We start from the raw sequence: 23,817 nt of genomic DNA, 5'->3' as shown, positions 1-23,817 counted from the left end.
ATATATATATATATATATATATATATATATATATATATATATATATATATATATATATATATATATATATATATATCTGTATCTATGTATCTATCTATCTATATATATATTTAAATATTTATATATGGGTCCAGGACTGTTTACCGAATGTACAATTTAACGAAACACAAACGCTTGTGCACAGTTTCACTAAAGTGCTTTTTACCGAAAACACACTTTCACAAAACAGAAATAAAAAGAAGTAAAAAACATTGCAAAAGGGCTGTTGATGAGATTGCATCACAGTGGGGATAAGGGCATATTCCCTTTTCCCCACTGTAGTGCGATCTTGGAGTGACAAAATAAAAGTAGGGGGGTGTGGGGGATGCAGCCCCCCACATGGGGGGTGCAGAGGGGCTTGCCCCCTGCATAAACGTGATTACTGGTGTTTTTCTTTTTAAATTTGTTATGTTTTTCATTTTGTTACTACTGTTTCACGAAAGTGCATTTTTGGCAAAAAGCACTTTCGCAAAACTGTGCACGAGCGGTTGTGTTTCAGTAAATAGTTATTTCAGTAAATAGTCCTAGATTCATATATATATATATATATATATATATATATATATATAGGATCCGTACAGATGCTCGACTGCATCTTTCACCGAATCCCAGTTTGTTGAGCATACTTGCGCGAAAGTGCTGTTCACTGAAGCAGCACTTTCATGTAGGTAGGCTTGTTGTTCCAGTCATACTATGGTGCGATAAGGGAAAATTCCCTTTTCCCCACTGTAGTGCGACCTCGGAGTGAGAATATTAAAGTAGGGGGGTGGGGGGCACAGGGGGGCTTGCCCCACCTGCATTCAAGTTGATTTTGTGTGTTTTTTTTTTTTTAACACATTTTAAGGAAAGCACTTTTTCGATGAAAGCGCTTTCATTAAAGTGTGTTCGGTGGTAATGGATTCAGGCTTTTGATCTTTCTATCAAAAGTCCTAGATCCATAAATATATATATATATATATATATATATATATATATATATATATATATATAGATATTTATTTATTTGTCATTTGTTACTTGGAAAGTCTGACTGGGTGGGTGCCCATTTTCAGTGGAGGCCTGGAGAGAAAAGCTCAAGAGACAATTAACATATTACATTAGCTTATTACCGAGCAACATTGAATGCTTTCACATGCAAGACAGAATATACAATAATGAATAGCATATAATTTTTACATATATTAGTTGAAACATACTTGCACTTCAATTACAGAGATTAGATATTACTAAGGAGACTATATACAGGAGACACATGGTCTTTACAATGATATGATTCAAGTATGATTCTGATGGGTAGTTAAATAATTTTTGTTTATTATAATGTACTTAGTATACATATCTTATAGTACAGGGTTAAGAGAGGAGAGGAATTACAGGATAGAGAAAGTAGGAGATAGAAACTTGTGTCTTTATTAGTAAAGTTTGGGGTATTGATAGGGAAGAAGCAAAAGGGAAAAAGACAAGTTAGGGGACTGTATAGTGATAATAGTGTAAGGTATAGGTAAAAGAGGCAAGAAATTATCAGTTGTATAAAATATTATAACAAAATGGAAGGTAATACCATTACCTTGGGTACTTGGAGCATGCACAGAGGAAGTAGGGCTTACAAACAAAATCTAATCAACCCAGTGGATGAATGATGTCTACCTTTTCCTTTTTGCTACGCTCTCAATCTGTGGAATGAATGGTTTATAGGGCTTTTGCCCCAAGGAATGAATAGGTCCATCAGGTGGCCAATAGAGTCAATATTCAGTGAATGGCAATGGACCAAAACATGCCAGCCTAAAAGATATCTCTGCAAAACAGTACAGAACAATTGATTTTCTATGTGCATCTCCTATATTTTTTGTTTACGTCTGCACCCCGGAACTCTATATGTACTGCGTCCAATGTCAAACAGACTTTGAAAAATGAAAAAATTAAATGAAAAAAAAAATGACCTCACTCTTTTCTGAGGCATATAACATCATGAGAAAAAGTGATCTTAAAAATGTTGATTTTAAGTTCCAGCAAAACAGCATATGATAAATAATATTACTCTCAAATAACGAGCAAAATTCATGACCTTAGCACTATAGAGTGCTCAGTATTAATGTTTAGAAAAAAGACATAAGGTCTCATTTAATAGGAGTGTTACCAATGCAGCCTTCTGAAATAATGAAATATCTACCTTGGTATACTGCACTAAATCAAAAGTTGCACAGCAAAGCTGTGCCATGCTCACTAAGTCATGCACTCATTAGATTAACATTTTCATCGCATTAGGAGAAACCTGGTTAAAGGAAGACCCTGACATACAGCCATGTAAAACATCATTTTAAAAACAAAGCAAAACATTGCAAGTACTATTAAGAAGCTTGCTGTACCTGCAACGAGCAGAAAGAGTATAACAATCTATGTGATTGATCTATATGGTGTGCCCAAATTGAGTGACATGAAGAAAATCTTGGCTTGTAATGCTAAGTCGCAGCACTGCCTAGCCTTGTGTCTCATTATTTCCTGAATGATTCTGTGACTTTCATATCAATCCACTGGGCTGGGGGCACTGAGCATAAACAGCTTGCAGCGAGTTGCAAGCTATTTATACTATGCTTCAACAAATCTTTGTATCACAATCACACATTTGTGGTCATGTTTAGCTGAATTACTCCTTGTAGCTATCAATACTGTTTTCTGAACTACAACCAATGAATTGTCTGTAATTTCCCTTTCTTTTCTCTCACCATGGCTGATAGTCAGCTGTCACCAGCTCCTCTCATCATTCACCATGGCTACTAGACCCACCTTAGCCTTCTCAGGGCTCACCTGACTCCTATACAGAGCCAGTGAGGAGACTGAGGATGCAGGTACAGCACCCCTCAAGGCAGCCTTGCCAGCTTCACTATCACTTCCCTTGGGAGGGGCTTATGTACCTCCACTCATTCACAACCTCCCAGTTAAGTACCTCACTGTTTATACAGCACAGATGTAATCAGGCTCATATGTTATATATTACAATGAACCTAGACTATCTCACTCTTCCCAGGATGAGCAGGCCAACACTGGAAGCTCACCCCCATCCTCATCCTGTGGCACCTCCGCTGCCATGCTGCTAATTTAGTGTAGGTCCTCTTGGCAGGTTTGGCTTTAACTCCCTGCATCACATGTCACCCTTAGGTCAACATTTGCCATGGTGAATGGAAGCTATAGACTTTTTATGAAATAGTCAATAAATGCCACTGTCTCCTTGGCTATCTTGAGCATTTTTAGTGTTTGTAAACTACAGTTTTTTACCACAAAACAAACTGTTCAGGAGATAAATCAGCCTGAATGTGTTGCCATTGAAACACTTGCAATAAAGTATATGCAACAACTGAAAAGTAAAACAGATTAATACTGAACTCACTTCACTAGAGATAATTGGTATGCTCAATGCTTGGACACATTTAATATAAACTGCTCTTTCACTTTTTTAAAAATGTGGAAAAGTGCAAAATCACTGGCGTATATCAGTCTGTACACTATTGAAACACTATATGTAGAACTAAATCTGTCTACATACACACATGCACACACACACACACACACACACACACACACACACACACACACACACACACACACACACACACACACACACACACACACACACACACACACACACACACACACACACACACACACACACACACACACACACACACACACACACACACACACACAGACACTCGCACACACAAACAATGAATTAAAACAAAACCTCCAGTTTTTGCACTCTGCAGAAATCTCAAAATAATTGAAGGACATACATTATATCATCATCTTCTTTTGGCTGTTCCTGTTAGGGGTCGCCACAGTGGATCATCTGTTTCCATTTCTTCCTGTCCTCTGCATCTTGCTCTGTCACACCAACCACCTGCATGTTCTCTCTCACCACATCCATAAACCTTCCTCTTTTCCTGTTACCTGGTAGCTTCATCCTTAGCATCTTTTTTCCAATATACTCAGCATCCCTCCTCAGCACATGTTCAAACCAACGTAATCTTGCCTCTCTGGCTTTGTCTTCAAACCTTCCAACCTGGGCTGACCCTCTAATATACTTATTCCTAATCCTATCCACCCTCATCACACTCAGTGCAAATCTTAACATCTTTAACTCTACCACATCCAGCTCAAACTTCTGCCTTTTTGTCAACGCCACTGTCCCAACCCATATAACATAGCTGGTCTCACTATCCTCTTATAGACCTTTCCTTTCACTCTTACTGGTACTCGTCTGTCACAAATCACTCCTGACACTCTTCTCCACCCACTCCATCCTGCCTGTACTCTCTTCTTCACCTCTCTTCCACACTCACCATTACTCTGAACTATTGATCCCAAGTATTTAAACACATCCACCTTTGCCACCTCTACTCCTTGCATCCTCACCATTCCTCTATCCTCCCTCTCATTCAAACACATATATTCTGTCTTAGTCCTGCTGACCTTCATTCCTCTTCTCTCTAGAGCATATCTCCATCTCTCCAGGGTTTCCTTCACCTGTTCCCTACTCTCACTACAGATCACAATGTCATCTGCAAACATCATAGTCCATGGGGACTCCTGTCTGAGCTCATCTGTCAACCTGTCCATCACCATTGCAAATAAGAAAGGGTTCAGAGCTGATCCTTGATGTAATCCCACCTCCACTTTAAACGCATCCATCACTCCCACTGCAGACCTCACCGCTGTCACACTACCCTTGCACATATCCTGTTCTACTCTTACATACTTCTATGACACTCCAGACTTCCTCATACAATACCACAACTCCTCTCTAGGCACCCTGTCATATGCTTTCTCTAAGTCTACAAAAACACAATGCAACTCCTTCTGACCTTCTCTGTACTTCTCCATCAACACTCTCAGAGCAAACATCGCATCTGTAGTGCTCTTTCCCGGCATGAAACCATACTTCTGATCACTAATCATCACGTCCCTTCTTAACCTAGCTTCCACTACTCTTTCCCATAACTTCATGGACATACATTATATAACAGAGTTATTTTAAAAATGTGTCTTTTCTTATTTTAAAATAACTGAACTGCATAATACTAATATTTACTGCATGACTGTGAGTGATGCAAAAATTCCCATCTCTAATCCAAATGTACCACCCTGCTTAACCATCATAGAAAGCCTTGCTGCATTCGGGGAATTCCTACATCACTCACAGCTGTACTTATCAGTAGTATAATATGTCACCTGTTTAGTGGGCACCAAAAAAGAGTAGTGCTTTCAAAGCAGCCCCTCTTTTATTATATAACATTGATGAACTTGTGTATTAGACTCTTTAAACTGCAATTATTGAGGTAATTTTAACAATAGACTGCCAATTGGAATGATTGCATTACCTGTTCAGTTAAAAAGCATAGTTATTACATTACATTCCAAACTTCTGTCTGGCAAATGGCTTAAAGTGACAAACATATGGTTCAGCAAGAGAGATAGTCATAAGATTGCATACAAGAGTAGTCAATGTACAACTGAGGTAAACTTCATCCTAGTAAGGACAGAGCAATGGGGTATGATCAGTAATTACAAAATCATCACTAGTAATTAGGGTTAAGAGATGGGATAATGTTTAAGGTGTTTACCTTACAAGCACATGATTCAGGATTAGAGTCTGACTTTTGAAATAGGAAATTGGCAAGCCCAGCTAGCCTAGTACTTAACTATGAACCTAGGAAACAGTTGGCCCACAGCATAAATCTCTGGTTGCTACTATCAGCTGCAAGCAGTGACCATAGAAGGCTCTACAGTCCACAGAGACTAGGATAAGACCAGAAAATGGCAGAAAATACTCATGGTTCTAGTACCGCTGAAAGAAGAGGAAACAGACTGAGATGGAAAAGAATGGCAGTACTTCAAACAGTGTGAAGACTATAGAAGTAAGGAAATAAGGTATATAAGGGAAGCTGGTGATGGAATGCAAACGTCTAGGAAGTTATCAAAAGAATGAAAGAGTGCAGGAAAAAAGTACAAGACAGAAATGTCAGGCCACGCTAAGAGGAAATAATGGATGGCTAACAAAGAGACCAAGAGAATAGTCCCAATAGCAAAGAGCAAGGAATTAGAGACATTCTACCAGCTTCTGAAAAGTGACTTAGCAGACAGCACAAAGACATTCTATCTGCTTTCAAAGCAAAGAGAGAAATATGAAAAAGACAATCATCTGACCCCCTTTATAAGATATGCCAACAACAGTCCATAGGGCATCAAAGGCAGATTAAAGGAGTACTTCCAACAGCTTCCAACATTTTCTGAATGAAGACCCCCCCCCCAGAAGTTGTACTGCCTATGATGAAAGAAGAAAAAGAGTCCACCCTAGAAGAAATAAGAATAATACTACGGAAAATGAAGCTGGGGAACTAGCAGGCTCAAATGAGGTCACCTTAGATATGATCAAGATGTTGACTGATATGGGGAGAAATGGCTTCCAAACTCATAACAGTATGGAGAGAAAGGCATATCTGAGAAGACTGGAGAATATATATTCTAGTGGCAGTGTACAAAAACGAAGGAGACATTCACAACTGTGGGCAGTATACAGGTATCAAATTCATGTTGCACTACATGAAGGTACCAGCGAGGATGACTGGTAAAAGAATGCACAGATTGGTAGAATGATAGATGAGCAGTTTGGATTCAGATCAGGATGCAGTACAACCAATCCAGTGTTGGTAATGTGATAAATATGTGAGGAGAAGCCAGAGATGATTAAAGAGTCCAACTAAGCATTCACAGACTTGGTGAAAACATATGATAATCTCCGTAAAAGCTGATTTGGGCAGTCCTGTATAGTCTCAAACCCCACAAACACTAGTAGAATCAGTGCAAGCTATATTGAAAGACCTATGACACTAGTATGAATAATGTTCAGACTCACTGAAGGGTTCCTAGTGGTAGTCGATGTATATCAAGGTTCAGCTCTGATTCGACTGCTGTTTATCCTGCTGATGGACTACAGTGTGGTGTTACAAGCATGCAGTGAACAAGAACTTCAGTAAATGATGGGGAAAATAAATGCAAAGCTTAAGGGAAATTAAATGAAACTTAAGTACAGATAAGATAGCTCTTGTGGCAGCAAATGGGTGAAATCAGAATAAGCTGAAAACTGAGATAGAAGGGAAAATAGTAAAACAAGTTAGCAGCTTCAGCTACTACAGAGGAGTGTTTTAGGAGAAGAAGAGTCTGAATGAGGACATTAAAGTGATAATCCCAGGGGCTGTAGCTAAACGGCATAGAGTGTCAGGGGTAGTGCGTGAGAGATGAATGCCAAAGAAGCTGAAAAGTAACTTGCATGAAACTTGCATGAAAGTAGGTCCATTACTACAGAATGATACAGAAATCTAGGCAGTGAAGACAGAGCAGCTGAGGAAACTAGAGATGATGGATAAGAAGTGTCTGAGACAGATTTTAGGATGCATGCTGTGGGACAGATGAAGAAATTACATCAGAGCAAAATGCCAAGTAGCTCCAACTGCAGAGAATGACATAGAGAACAGATTTTGGTGTTTCAGTCACATGTGCAGGAAAGCCAACAACCTAGTGAAGAATATCTGGGAGAGATAGGTGGAAGGCAAAAGGAAAAGAGGGCAGCCAGCAAAGAGGTGGATGGACTGTGTGAGAAAAGACCTGCACCAGGAAGGCATGACCATTGAAGAAGGTAGGTGAGTGGCACTATTGAGAGAGCTGGCAAGAGCTGATGTGACACCTCAACTCCATTTTGAAATGAGAAAAGGGGGTTAATGGTGATGATGATGATAATGAGCTAGTACCTTACACCAAGAACACATTTCAGTAATGCTGCCTAGATACTGATATTCACACTGCTGTCTACAGGAAATAAAGTGTCAAGACTTTACAGATGTTGGTGTCTGCCTAATGGGTTCAGCATGGGAGATATATTAGCTTAAATATATTAAAAAAGTGCAATGGATGTTTTCTAGCTTTTTCTTATTTCCAGACTCTGTTCATCTAGGGTAAAACATTTAAAACTGCATTTTTACTCCAATCTGCTTTAATTGTTATTATTTCTGTACAATAAATTTTCAACCTTATACAGCTCTTATAGACATAAGAATGTGCATTCAGTATGCTATTTCCAAGAAATATGTGTTACACTCATAAATAAATAGAAAGAGTGTCCTATTAGAAATCTGTGATGCATTGTCATGCAAGTGTATCAGCATTTTATAAACACGTTTCTAAAAATGTTCTTTGTTACTTTACTTTATAGAATACAAATAAAGATGTGCATCTTCCAACTAAAATAATATACTTACAAGTGTTGTTACCTATATTCATATTCCACTAATTACATTTGCATGAAATTGTACACTTTTATGATGACAATGATTGCTAGTTGCTGACATGTTTACTCATCAAATTCAGAGGATCATTTCAGAGTTATAGCAGTTTACAATTTTGCATTTTTTAAACAACTTGCTTAAGTGAATCAGTGTTCTACTTTTGGAAAAAAAGTGCATTCATCAACCCTGTCAATATATTCAAGAAGCGCACACACCAGCAGATAAAAACAGATTGCAGTATTTACTGGAATGGATGATCGCAAAGGTCACAGTCAGTTTTGTGCAGATTCCTCTAAAGAGTTTTCTCTATTCTTTATTTTCTTTTTCTTTTTTCTTTTATCTTTTGGCTTTGGGCTGTAGAATCAGATGATTAGAGAAAAAATACTGTTTTTCTAGGAACATCACCAGATGCACTTTATATCTAGGAAACAGACTGTCACTCATAACGTATACAATATGGTGATCATTGAACATAAGAAAATGATAAAATTCAATAATAATACTCTGAAATATACCACAGGAAGAGTTTCACGTACCTTTAAGTTCCAATGAATCCAGCCCATTGTGGATCTCACACTATTGCCCTCCATGCTTTCATTTCACACTTTCTAAGTCCTACAGTCATTTTCTAGTTTTCTTTCTGCGCTTTAAAATATTCTTTTATATGATTTCCATTGTTAACTAATTTAAAGGCTGTTCCCATAAATTACCAACCTCACCCTCTTGAAATCTGCATGCAATGTGGATTTAATCAAAATATTATCCTATGTTCTCCATGGAGGGTCTGATGCGGGTGAGTGGGCATATTTTAAAAACATTTTTTTCTGCAAAACTATGCAAACAAGAATTGGTCTAAAATAAATCACTATTGAAGTACAGACCTCACTCATACACATCCCCCGGGATTCATGAAGGGGAAATTTCCATGCAGGAGCAGTATAGGTGTTCCTGCACAAAATATAGCCGCCGAGAGATCCAGGAATGTGCCGTTTTCACGTGCACGAGCCTGCCTACACTGTTCCGGCACAGAAAGCCCTGCAGTATGCTAATCAGCTCATTTGCTGGTGAAAACCATGGAAATGAGCCATGTTAGTGATTCAGGAGGTAGGTAGGTCTCTGTGCAGGAACAGTGTAGGGTGCAGAAATGTATTTGGCTACTAGCCGAATAAATTTCTGCAAAATCGAAAACGGAGGCATGACAGCCTCAAAGAAAACATGTAGTCCCTTTATTAGGTGTGCCATTGGCATGAAAAATTGTTTATTTTTTGTAAAATAAAAGTTTTTATTTTGGCCGATCTCGGCCGTTTAAGCATAGGGCAGCGGCGCGCAAATGGAATCATGCCGAAAATAAAAAAAAAAGGAAATAATCATGTTTGAGAGAAATCTGCATTTTTCCATAATAGTCAGTGGCATGCAGAATGAAAACAATACCAGGGAATAGTGGTTGCTAAGGGGAAAGGCTCAGTGTAAGTGTGGTAACTCAGGAGTAAGGCAGTAGGGTATGCAAATGAGGGGATTTATACTGAATCACATATTTCTTCTAAGTGTCAGACTGCACCTAACCATGTAGGTGCTCCAACACCATATTGTAGACAGGAGGAGCAGCTAACATGAAAAGGAGATGTCATGATTGCTGTAAGCACATTGGAGCTCAGTGGTCCGTGTTTGCCCTTAGCTAAGCACAGCTAAGGCAGGGGGTGTGTCTGAGGCTGTATTTCCCTATTCCATGAAATGCAGACTGTGTTCATGTCTAGGAAGGGCCAATTCTGCTGAAAAGTATTTGCTTTAGCTAAACGGGTGTGTGTTGCACACACTGGGCCTAAAACACCCAAAAAAAACCATAGGGGATAGCAGAACTGTTGACATTTGAGCACCAGGAATGTGCAGGGCGCATCAGGGATTAAACGGGGAGGAAATGGGAAAGGGAAACTGCAGAAGGAAGGCAATCAAGGAGAACTAGCAAAGCTAGCAGGTGGAATGCATCAGAATCAGCCAATTACACAGGCAGCAGCCCAGCACACTACTATAAACTATGCAAACACCTTTCAGTCTGGTTTTTCCCACAAACTCTACACCACTGGTGTACACATTCGGGGGAATTTTAAACTGACAAATCTAACAAAACATGTTAGCAGCTGCTGTTGTTCTGCTCTATCAGCATGTGCTAGAGATTGAGGGTGGTGAGGAGGAAAATGCTGACAACCAACTCGGAATGAGGAGGAGGAGAAGAGTGTTCAGACCCAGGGTAACCTACCAAGGGCTACATCATCTGGAGATAGTAGAGTGATACAGGGTGGACAGGGACTAACTTCAGCAACTCATCGAGCTGCACCAGCCTCACCTCAGGCCCAGAGCCAAAAGAGGGGAACCCATCCCAGTGGATACCAAGGTATGTCTAGCCTTAAGAACACTAGCTACAGGTACTTTCCAAAGACCAATTGGGGATATCATGAGGGCCTCACAGGCATCTGCTTCCAGGATACTCCACCAGTTCCTGTTTGCCATGCGACCACATGCAGCTGAGCACATTCACTTCCCCAGCACCCGTGAGCAGAGGACCAGCAATATGTGTCTCTTCCACTGTGTAGCTGACTACCCAGAGGTACTGGGTGCTATAGACTGCGCACACATCCACATCAAAGCACCACCTGGAGAACAGGGTAGGGTCTACATAAACTGCAAAGGCTTTCCCTCCATCAACTGCCAGGTCATGTGCGATGCCCAGGGCATTATCATGAACATGTGTGCTGGCAGCCCTGGAAGCTATTATGACTCCCACATCTGGCATTTGTCACAGCTGTACTGGGTGTTTGCCAGTGGGGACATCCCATATGGCCAGCTGATGGGCTGATGACACCCATCAGAAATGCACACACACACACACACACACACACACACACACACAAGAACACCATAATGAGGCACACACACAAACCAGCATCATTATAGAGTGTGTGTTTGGGATGCTCAAGTCATGGTTCCACTACCTTGACATATCTGGTGGATCCTTGCAGTACCCTCCAGCCACAAGTGCACACATGTTCATAGTATGTGCCATGCTACACAACCAGCCCCCCACATTGCCAAGGCCTCCACAGGCACAGAGTGACTCAGAGGAGGAACATCCAAAGCCTGTCCCTGTAGGCAGACAGAGGCATGCCCAGCATTCCCTGGCTTTGGCAAAGAGGCAACTCATAGCACATACACTGGCACTGTAGGGCCCCAGGGACTGATCTCTCTCTCTCTCTCTCTGACTCGCACACACAGTAAAATGGATGCCAAACATCACACCACCTATACTTGACCATGTATAGGCAGTGTATTGCATGCATCCGACATAGTCAGCCCTCAAGCACTACCCTCACAACAGCTGCAGGCACAAGGTAAGCCAGTCTCTGTAGCAAAATAAACTAATGGAGTGGAATATTCTGATAGCATATCTATGGTATTGATCAAGCATGTAAGGGAATGGGGTGGCTAACTGTGATAGCAGCAGACAACTGACAGATCTGTGGGACAGCAGGAAGTGTATCCCCAGTACTGCCCTACCCACACCATGCAGTACCACCCTAGTTGACAAATACCACTGCAGTATATGTTATGTGGTGAGTCAAATAACTGGGGGGGGGGTCATAGGTCACAAGCATGGGTATCAAAGTGGGGGTCTCATACCTACCACCAACCCCACACAGCAGATCAGCTGTAGAAAACCATACAGAAATTCCTGACAAAGGCCCCCACATGGTGACATCCATGAAATCCCCACCCACAGACTTTTACACAGTGATATTACAGCAGGTCTGGCAGTATGGCTTTGAAAGGTAAGAAGTCTAAAACTACAAATGTCTATGCCAGAACAATCTGACCTGTGGTTGATACAGTTATGCCTGTAGTCTGAAAGATAGTGCACACCACTATGCTAAATGGGATCAAAATGTTAAACAAATATCTTCACAGTCTGTGCAGATGTGTATTATGTACAGTTGTGTCACATAGTCCCATAGAAATGCATTAACATGTTCCTAGCCTTAAGCAGCATCCAGCTTTCACCCAGAGTGATGGTGCAATTGTAACAGAAAGCGATTTCCAGTAACACCCACAGTCAACTTACTGGTGCCATCCCAGGAGTGTTTCCTGTCGGCAGCCTGGGAACATATGATCATCAGAATGAACTGCCCTGCTACAGATGGCCTGCATCTGTCACAACTGGCCTACAGGCCTTTGGCAAATGCTAAGCCTCAACCACAGTGCCCTTTAGGGAGTGTCATGGGGTCCATAGCCCCAACATAACACAGTCCACAAAAATGCAAAGAAAGGCCATGCTGCTAACTGCTAGGAGCAAATCTGCCAGCCTCAGGGAGCCAGAAATCTGGACAAAGCCATGAATAATGGGGTGATGAAGGTCCAAAGAGAAGGGCACCTGTGAAATACTGCTCTAATAATGTTGTCAAGTTGATGGAATGATTTGCATTAGCATGGAATGTCTGATGGGTATTGTTAAATAAAATTAAGAATTCAATACACAGGAGGTTCAGATTCAAAAGTTTACTAGTGTACACCAGGAGGCAAAAAACGTACAAGTACAGAATTTGTCTGACATGAAACAGGAAGCACACAATTTTATATAGGTTTAACATTTAAGCTATGCCCACCTTACTGACGTGATATGTCACAGGGCATCTACATCACTTTAGCTTACAATTCTTCATTCATTAAGTCTTGCTGATGCTGTATATTTTTAAAAACTTTTCCTCTAGATACAATACAGCCTTGCTATCCAGCTGGTCAGTCATAATGTCTTTCTGTAAAGTTACTTGTTCAAGGTTTCATATCACTTCGAATACAATAGCAGCTTCAGTCTTTTAATGCATGTCTTTGTTCTCTGGTACACTTTCTCACACAGCTGCGTGCTATCTTAGTAACACATATACAAGGCCAGATCATTCCAACAGGAAAGAGCAGAAGATTTCATTATTTCACACATTTAATTTCCTGACCCAGCAGATAATCACTTGTGAAAAGCATAAACATTAAAACTTGCTAAGCTAGCATTCTGCCAGGGTCAGAGATCAGCTTTGCTTCAAGCCACACTGCAGTTTCAAAACTACTTCACATTTAGTAATCCTAAAAACGGACACAAACCGGAAACACTGGCACTTCAAAAACAGTCCATCACAGTATGGAATTGCTGAAAAGAACTTCTTTCCTCTAGTTACATCCAAAATCGCCACAAACCACAGGTAAAAAACAAAAACTGGTTAGAACTCCAGACATGCTGTTGCAGAAATCAGTCCAAATATTGCCACAGCTTTAACGTTTATTCACTCCGTTTTCGTTACACAACTTCATCAGAAGCATACAAGGTCCTCCCCACAATACCTTATATACCTGAACCAATTACCAAATTAATTGGTTTCCTAGTTAAAAAGACATGCAGTCTTAAAGCTTTGAAAGTTGTTATAAAAGGCTTGTTAAAATTCTTTGTGTTTAATATGTTAGTAAAAATTATGTACCAACACTGTAACACCATTAAATACACATAGTTCACATAAGTATAATTAGAAGTGCAATGTAAGCAGTTTAAAAGTTTTAAAAACCAAAACCTTCTCAAATTAACAGTGAAAAGCAATGGGATTGTTTTTCCTAGGTCTATTTTGTTAGAGTTTGGCTGCTCTTAGTTTAAGTACAGGTCCCAGGGATATCATACCATTCAAACCATGGGACTTAGTCGCTTCAAGGGTAATTTGCCAGTAAAGCTCCCTGTATTCAACCCTGGTCTCCCACATACCACCCCTGGGGTCAACATCAACCACTTCTAAAACAAAAAACTGGAACTTTGCCTTAATACATTGTTTGGAATGTTTAAAAAGGGCGTTACTTTCTTTACTGGTTCTGATCTCATATAGGTGTTCGTATATTCTTTTTTTAAGGGGTCTCTCACTTTTCCCTATATAAAATGAGTTACATGCTGTGCATACAGCTAAGTAAATAATCCCCTTGGTGTTACAGTTTGCAAATACATTCATATATAACCTTTTGTTTCTAGCTTGTAAAAAGTAACTGTCACCTACAATGATATAAGAACAGTATTTACAATTTCCACATTTAAATAAACCTTTTTTCTTGGATGAGTTGTTTGAGCTATGACCCTTGTGACCTCTTTCTATTAGGTTTTTGATAGTATTTCCCTTCTTATATACAAATTTCAAGGGGTCAGTAAATATATATTCTAGGTCAGAAATTTTGGAAAAGTTTTCCCATTCATTGTGTATAATATTTCTAACTTTTGATGTTTGTCCATCATAGGTCATTACTAACCCATTGTTGTAGGTCGTCGTTTTCCTATGCTCACTAACCATGCCCATATAATTGTTGTTATTACCTAAAATGGGTGCAAATCTAGAATCCCTCCCTGTTAGCACTTCCTGAAGTAGGTCATTAAAAAGTTGGTTTGGGTATCCCCTTTCCAAAAATTGAGTTCTTAACCGTTCACATTCCTGTTGGAAATGTTCATTTTCTGAGGACATCCTGCTAATTCTAACCAACTGACCCTTTAATACTCCTTTTTTCTGAAAGTAAGGGTGCGAGCTGGTATAATGCAGGTAAGAGTTAGAAAAGGTTTCTTTCCTAAATACTCTTGATACGAACTTGTTCCCATTTTTTGCAATGGAAATATCCAAATAATTAAGGCTGTTCTTATCAAAATTGTGTGTGAACCTAAAAAATTCCATTGTATTATCCAGATAGTTGACCATTTCAACAAATGTGTTCACGTCTCCCTTCCACAGAAAACACAGGTCGTCCAGAAACCTCCCATAAAATAGCCATTGTTCTTTGTATATAGAATTGAACAAAAATTTGTTCTCCCAGTAGGCCATAATTATATTTGCGTAGGTGGGAGCACAGGGTGCCCCCATTGCTACACCCTTTACCTGTTTAAAGTATTCCCCTGAGAAGTAGATGAAATTGTTTTTTAGTATAACTTCCATAAGGGTTAAAACTGTTCTAAATTCATTGTTGTTTAGTTCTTTGGATTCAACCAGCATTTCCTCAAACCATTCCATCCCTGTCTCATGGGGAATACTGGTGAATAGGTCCACCACATCCATTGTTCCAAAAGACAAACTGTCACTACACAAAGAATGGTCCAACTTTCTTAGCAAATCCCAAGAATCTTTTAAAATGTTATTGTTGTTCGTGACCAATTTCTTGATTTTCAAATCTACGTATTTGGCCAATGGTGTAGTGACAGAATTGTCAGCTGCCACTATGGCTCTAAGGGGTGGATCTCTAGTATCTTTGTGTGTCTTTGGTATGCCAAAAATAACTGGTATTTTTGGCTTATCTACATACAGGTATCTGAAGGTTGCTTGGTCAATCAGACCCTCTAACAGTAAGTCGTTAAGGACCAAGTGAATCTTTCCATAGGCGATATTAATTTCGTTAATGGAAGTCCTTAGGTATTTCTCAGTGTTATTCAAAATTTCCATCATCTTTCCCTCATAGATAATCTGGTCCATGAGGACGACACCCCCTCCCTTGTCCGGTTTCATCACCCGCAATTCTCTATTGTTACATAAATCATCCAATAGTATTTTTTCTTCTTGGGTTAAATTGTTCTTAACAAACCCATGGGTGAGAGAGGTTCTTATCTTATGTTCTATAAGATTCTCAAAATTTCTTAATTGAGGGTGCAAGGGGGGGTCATAGGTGCTCTTTCTCCTAAGACTATTAGTATAGTTAGTCTTATAATTATCATGAAACATTATTTCCAAATTCTTTTTCCTAAGGAACATCTTAACATCAATTAACAGTTTAAACATGTTGGTTTTCCTTGATGGAATGAAACCAAACCCTTTCGAAAATACATTAAAGGTGGTTTCAGAAACTGGATAACTAGAATAATTGAAAATGGTGAAATTTTTGTAGGTCCACTTGAAACCAGAGTTAACTATCCCTTCCACTAGTTCCACTTGGTTGTGTTTCTCCCCTGGGGTCTCCTCTGGTAACCTTGGTAGTTTTTTGAATAGGGTTCAATATTGTTTTTGGACCTAAGCCTTTCTGACCTTCTAAGTGGTGGAAACTCACTGTCATAATTCTCGTTGTCATAGAAAACTTCCTCACTATTGTCTGGACCTTCTTGGAAATTCCCATAATTCCTATTACCCTTGGGTTTAGGGTAGTGTGTCTTAGTCCTGTATTCATTCAGGTCCCTCTCAATTTTGTTCCATTTCCTGTTTTGTACCTCTATACATTTGGTTTCAATGTTGTTGAGCAGTTTAAAATACTTTGCTTTTTCCTCATTAATACTAAATGCCAGGTCGTTAACAATGCCTGTATTTAACTGTTCAATCTTGCTTTGTAATTTCACAATTTCTTTCTCATTATTTTTTATAATAGCCTTCATAATGTCTCTACCACATTTCTCAAATGCCATTATTAAATCACTGTGAAAATCACTGCCCTCCAAAACATTGTTGGGATATTTAAATATTCTAAGACCTTTGGGAATAATATTTACAGATAAACAGTGTCTTAAATATGAGTTATCCATCTCTAACATCTTGTATTTGTAAAAGAAAAAATCAAAGTCTTCTAGCATGGTTTTGTAAGTCCCATAGTAAATGTTTCTCATTGCTTTTTTGTTAAAATCAAATTTTGCATTAAATACTTCTGCAAACAGTCTTTTTGAAGTACCTGTGGTTGTGTTACTTCCCCCACGTGTTGGTACATCCGTTGGTGAAGGAGGACTCCCTCGTTCGTCGCCCGTCATATTTTCCGGTCCATTCGGACTAAATATCCTTGGTAATCCATCGAAACTAGAATTTGTAGCACCTTTCGGTTCCCTGGATCTTTTTCCACCTCCGTTGGTACTGGGGCCCTTCACATTCCGCTTCTCCATTTCCTGGTTAACTGGGGGAGTGAAGGACGACAAAAGCAACATCATGGATTGGCTCAGTGGTGTCAGCAGACCAACCAACTGTGTTAGCTGACCCACTAATTTCCGTAATTCACCAGTATCTGTACTGCGTTGTCCATGGTCCGGACAAGTAGTGCCGGTGGTTTCCATCCTGTTGCAAACAAGTAATCAAAAAAAAGGGAACGTGTCCAAAGTAAAACTAATAATCCTAAAAACGGACACAAACAGGAAACACTGGCACTTCAAAAACAGTCCATCACAGTATGGAATTGCTGAAAAGAACTTCTTTCCTCTAGTTACATCCAAAATCGCCACAAACCACAGGTAAAAAACAAAAACTGGTTAGAACTCCAGACACGCTGTTGCAGAAATCAGTCCAAATATTGCCACAGCTTTAATGTTTATTCACTCCGTTTTCGTTACACAACTTCATCAGAAGCATACAAGGTCCTCCCCACAATACCTTATATACCTGAACCAATTACCAAATTAATTGGTTTCCTAGTTAAAAAGACATGCAGTCTTAAAGCTTTGAAAGTTGTTATAAAAGGCTTGTTAAAATTCTTTGTGTTTAATATGTTAGTAAAAATTATGTACCAACACTGTAACACCATTAAATACACATAGTTCACATAAGTATAATTAGAAGTGCAATGTAAGCAGTTTAAAAGTTTTAAAAACCAAAACATTCTCAAATTAACAGTGAAAAGCAATGGGATTGTTTTTCCTAGGTCTTATTTTGTTAGAGTTTGGCTGCTCTTAGTTTAAATACAGGTCCCAGGGATATCATACCATTCAAACCAGGGGACTTAGTCGCTTCAAGGGTAATTTGCCAGTAAAGCTCCCTGTATTCAACCCTGGTCTCCCACATACCACCCCTGGGGTCAACATCAACCACTTCTAAAACAAAAAACTGGAACTTTGCCTTAATACATTGTTTGGAATGTTTAAAAAGGGCGTTACTTTCTTTACTGGTTCTGATCTCATATAGGTGTTCGTATATTCTTTTTAAACATTCCAAACAATGTATTAAGGCAAAGTTCCAGTTTTTTGTTTTAGAAGTGGTTGATGTTGACCCCAGGGGTGGTATGTGGGAGACCAGGGTTGAATACAGGGAGCTTTACTGGCAAATTACCCTTGAAGCGACTAAGTCCCCTTGTTTGAATGGTATGATATCCCTGGGACCTGTACTTAAACTAAGAGCAGCCAAACTCTAACAAAATAAGACCTAGGAAAAACAATCCCATTGCTTTTCACTGTTAATTTGAGAATGTTTTGGTTTTTAAAACGTTTAAACTGCTTACATTGCACTTCTAATTATACTTATGTGAACTATGTGTATTTAATGGTGTTACAGTGTTGGTACATAATTTTTACTAACATATTAAACACAAAGAATTTTAACAAGCCTTTTATAACAACTTTCAAAGCTTTAAGACTGCATGTCTTTTTAACTAAGAAACCAATTAATTTGGTAATTGGTTCAGGTATATAAGGTATTGTGGGGAGGACCTTGTATGCTTCTGATGAAGTTGTGTAACGAAAACAGAGTGAATAAACGTTAAAGCTGTGGCAATATTTGGACTGATTTCTGCAACAGCGTGTCTGGAGTTCTAACCAGTTTTTGTTTTTTACCTGTGGTTTGTGGCGATTTTGGATGTAACTAGAGGAAAGAAGTTCTTTTCAGCAATTCCATACTGTGATGGACTGTTTTTGAAGTGCCAGTGTTTCCGGTTTGTGTCTGTTTTTAGGATTACTAGTTTTACTTTGGACACGTTCCCTTTTCATTGATTACTTCACATTTAGACATGAATTAATTTTACTACTATATGATTAATAGAATAAAATGCATTATATACTACTTTGCTTTTAAACTAACATTTCTCGTGTATTCAAATACACATTTTTCTAACATTTTCCCCCCTATTAATACTTTTTATTCTATTTTGAAGTATGCATAGTGTCGTTTCATCTCCTAGCCTTTTCCACTAGGGATTTTCAGCTAGGTGAGTCATTTAATCTATACTTCAGAAAAAGCGTCATCTGAGATCAATCTTTCAATTTCAATATCTTGGTAAAAAGTTTCAGTAACAGATACATCAACAAAATCTTTGATTAATCTTTTCATGCAGGGAATTCCACAGCAAACACATGCTCCTATTAGGAGTATACCCACACAAATGGCAATCAGAATATTCATTAGGATGGAACCCCACCCCCCAAATAGATTCTGGAAAAAGTCCGTTAGTGGGTTTGGGCCTGGTTCAGTCATGGCTGATACTTGCTGAATTACCTCTAGGTGGTTATTTATCTCATGACGATTGTCAGGCATATAAGCACAGCATTCTTTTTTGATAAGCGCGCACGTACCACCTCTTGCCGCTAGGGTGAAGTCAAGAGCCATCTGATTTTGTAGCACAACAGTTCTCATTGCATTCAATTCATCAGTCACCAGTTCTAGGGCGGAAAAAGTTGCATTACTCATTACTTCGAGAAGTTTCGACAACTTCCTCAGCTCCCAGATCGATTTGACTGCTCCATAGGCTGAGAATATTCCTGCCCAGGATATAACACTGTCACTCAAGTCCATATGAGTCAATTCGCTTTTGTCTTTTACTGAATTATGGTCTTTCCAACCAGCTTCGATCTTTCCAACTGGATTCACAGGATTCTTAACTGGACCTTCGGGTTTTCGGGCTGTTTCTCTCACGTTTTGTATCTTACCCAAAGGTAACTCTGCAGTATGTCTTATTGCCGGAACCAAGTAATCCAAAAAACAACTGCCGGACCAATTCTCAGGTAACCATTTATATGCCTTTTTCCCACAAATAAAATAACAGTTTTCTACTTTAGTACTAATACGCATCAGTCCTGCATGAAACATTTTCTGATCTATAACTGACAATTGTTTAAACAAAACTGGATTTTTTTGAATGTCACTCATAGTTGTTTTCAATGAGTTTAAATACGAGTCATAATTAGTATTGCAAAAAGTATTGCCATTACTATTCTTAATATAACATCGGTAAGATATGGTTATATTACAATTGCTCCAGCCCACCTGGAGAGTGTCATTTTTATAGAAACATACAACTCCTTTTTGTGTGACAGGTAAAAATAAAACTATTTTGTCCTGTGCTCTCACAGTTCCTGTATCAAAAAGTAAATTCTCCCATGTCTCATTTATCCCCAAAGGGACAGCGGACATTATCAGTCCTCCATATGCTGTCGGTATAGCTGTACAAACCCAGCAATTTGAAATGTTCATAGTCTCTGCATACACACATTTCATGGCTAGGTATGTGTTAAAATTTGGATGCCAGTCTATAGACGTTTCATCACTCCTTCCCACTTTCACTTGTGTGTTTGTGTGTAGGATAAACCACAGCAAGAGGAAAATTGTCACAATTACAGTTAATAAATGTACACTCAACAAAATGATTATGCAACATCTCTGGGGTTGATCTAAACTTCTATTCGCTTTGTTTTTGGTCATTTCGGTCTGGTTGTATATCAGTCACAAAGTTTTTATCAAGTTGAAAGTTCTTTACCGGTTTACAATGCGTCAAATGAACCCAGGACGTCCTCTCGGCCACTCTAACTGCAGTAGGCGTTGCCAACAGAACCTGGTACGGTCCCTCCCACTTTGGACTCACCCAATTCTTTCTTTTCGTCACTTTCAGCCAGACGTATGTCCCAGGAGCCAAGACTGCTTCCACCAGTCTGGTCTGTTCCTTATCTGAAAAAGAGTTAAACTGCAAAACAGATTTATTTGTTAGCAGTTTCCTCATATAACTAGCTAATGAACTGTCAGCCTCTTGCTCTGCAGGCATGAGAGCTTTCCACTGAGGCACATAATATGCTCTCCCAAAAACCATTTCAAAGGGAGTCAAACCCTTTACATTTGGAACCGTTCTCATACTCAGCAGTGCTAAAGGCAGACAGTATATCCAGTTCTTTTGGGTTTCCTCAACTAGTTTCCTAAGTTTATTCTTTAGGGTACCATTGTACCTTTCCACCAGTCCTGCTGACTGTGGGTGGTAAGCACAATGGTTCTTTAAGGAGATACCAAAAAATCTCCCAAGCTGGTGAATCGTTTGATTTACAAAATGTATGCCATTGTCACTATAAATCCTCTCCGGAATGCCAAATCTAGGGATTACTTCTTTTATCAGGGCTTTCGCCACTGTTGCTGCATCTGGGTTTTTGGTTGGAAAAGCTTCTACCCATTTAGAAAACATGTCTACAATAACTAAACAAAACTTTTTCCCTTCACATTTATTCAATTCTATGAAATCCATACAAATAGTATGGAACGGGTATGGTGGTATAGGGAAACTTCCTTGCTTGGTTTTAAATGCTCCTTGTGCATGATGCTTGTTACAAGTATGACAAGCTGCACAACATTTTTTTGTGTAGTTTGTGTATCTGTATGTTTGGAATATTCGATTTACTAACTGTACCATCCCCCTGTTGAGACATGGCACTGCCCATGGCTCAACAAAGCTGCATATCTAAATAAATTAGACGGCAATATCGGTTTTCTTTCTTTGGAAATGTACAGTCCATTCTCAAGAATTGCACCTCGTTTTACCCATTTTTGTTTCTCTGCTTTTGTAGTAAGTGTCTGCATTGTTTTTAACATGTCTAAATCTAAAATCTCAGAGGGTTGTAATTCCTCATTTAGAAGTAAAGTTTCTGAGACTGAGGCTGCTTGCTTTGCAGCTGCATCAGCTCATGCATTGCCTTTCGAAATCTTATCCTGTTGTTTTGTATGAGCTACACATTTACAGATAGCTACTTTGGTAGGTAACTGAATAGATTCTAATAACTCCAAAATAAATTGCGCATGATTAATAGGTTTTCCACTAGATGTTATCATTCCTCTATTTTTCCATTGTTGTGCAAATACATGTACTGTAGAAAAAGCATACTGACTATCAGTATATATGTTCACACTCTTGTTTTTTGCTAAAGTACATGCCCTCATCAAAGCTATCAATTCTGCTGCTTGTGCAGATAAGTTGTGTGGTAAGGATTGAGCTTCTAAAATTTCAGTGTCTGTAACTACTGCATACCCCACCAGATTCTTCCCTGTAGGACCCCTTCTGCATGAGCCGTCTACGTAATATGTCACCACGGCATTATCCAAGGGCATATCTGTAAGATCTTGTCTAGGTAAGGCTAACTGTTCAATTTCCTGCAGGCAGCTGTGTGGTGTGCCCTTCGCAGGAGTTGGAAGTAATGTTGATGAATTCAATGTTGTACATTGTTCAGTTGTCATATGAGGTTGGCTCAGCAGTATATTCATACATGAAAGATGTCTAGCAGGAGAAAGGTATGCCACTTTCTCTTGCAGTAAAATTATTGCAACTGCATGAGGAAATCTCAATGTGAGAGGGTGGAATAACACCACTGAGGCCGAAGCCTGTACTGCCATTGCAGCTGCAACTACTGCATGTACACAGTGAGGCAAAGATCGCGCCACTGGGTCTAACTGTGATGAATAGTAGGCTATGGGGCGTTGCTTGTCCCCATGTTGTTGCATCAATACTGACGTCATATACCCTTGCTTACAATCTACAGTCTGAATGAACCATTTGTGATAATTTGGAAGTCCTAAAACCAATGAAGAAGCTATCAACTGCTTCAACCTGCAGAAAGCCGTTTCTGCTTCGGGTGTCCATTGTAAGATATCTTGTGCTGCCATTGGTGTCTTATATATCAAATCAGTCAGTGGAGCAGATTCCAAAGCATAATTTGATATCCAACTCCAACAAAAATTAGTTGTACCTAAGAAAGACATCATTTCTTTCTTGGTTGTTGGTTTGGGTGCTTGCAAAATTGCTGTTTTTCTTTCCTCATCTAGTATTCTACCTTCATTGGATATTACATATCCTAGGTATCTAACTTGTTTTTTCCAAAGTTGTAACTTACTTTTGTTTACTTTGTGTCCTTGTGTTGCTAAAAATTTCAATAATGCTACAGTATCCTCCCTGCACTGTTGCTGGGTGGGGGCTGCTAGCAAGATGTCATCTACGTAAAGTAGAATTTGACTACCTCCCGGTGGGGTAAACCCTGCCAGGTTGCTAGCCATTTCTTGTGCAAATATTGTCGGGCTCTCACAATATCCCTGTGGTAGTCGAGTATACATATACCTTTTACCCTGAAATGTAAATGCGAACCAATATTGACTATGAGGATGTATAGGTATTGAAAATAAAGCATTGCTAATATCTACCACAGAGAAATACTTCTGTTGTGGTTCTAAATCATTTAACAAGGTATGTGGGTCTGGCACCGTAGGTGCTCTAAGTATTACTGCATTATTTACAGTACAAAGTACACAAAACCAATCTAGTTGCATGATTTCTAAACAATTCTTGCTCATACTCTCTATCAGGTCCTGGTGTAGTACAGTAGTACAGAGTACAGTGTAACAAATGCTGTCGATCAGTGTCAAGGGAGGGGGCTTTTTTACTGATGGCTACGTTCATCAGTTCCTCAGTTACTGCCCCTGGA

This window comes from Protopterus annectens, chromosome 1.part1, assembly GCF_019279795.1.
Source record: "Protopterus annectens isolate FY-2018-M chromosome 1.part1, PAN1.0, whole genome shotgun sequence".
In the NCBI taxonomy this organism is placed as follows: Eukaryota; Metazoa; Chordata; order Ceratodontiformes; family Protopteridae; genus Protopterus; species Protopterus annectens.
Note: the sequence above shows the minus strand (reverse complement) of the source record.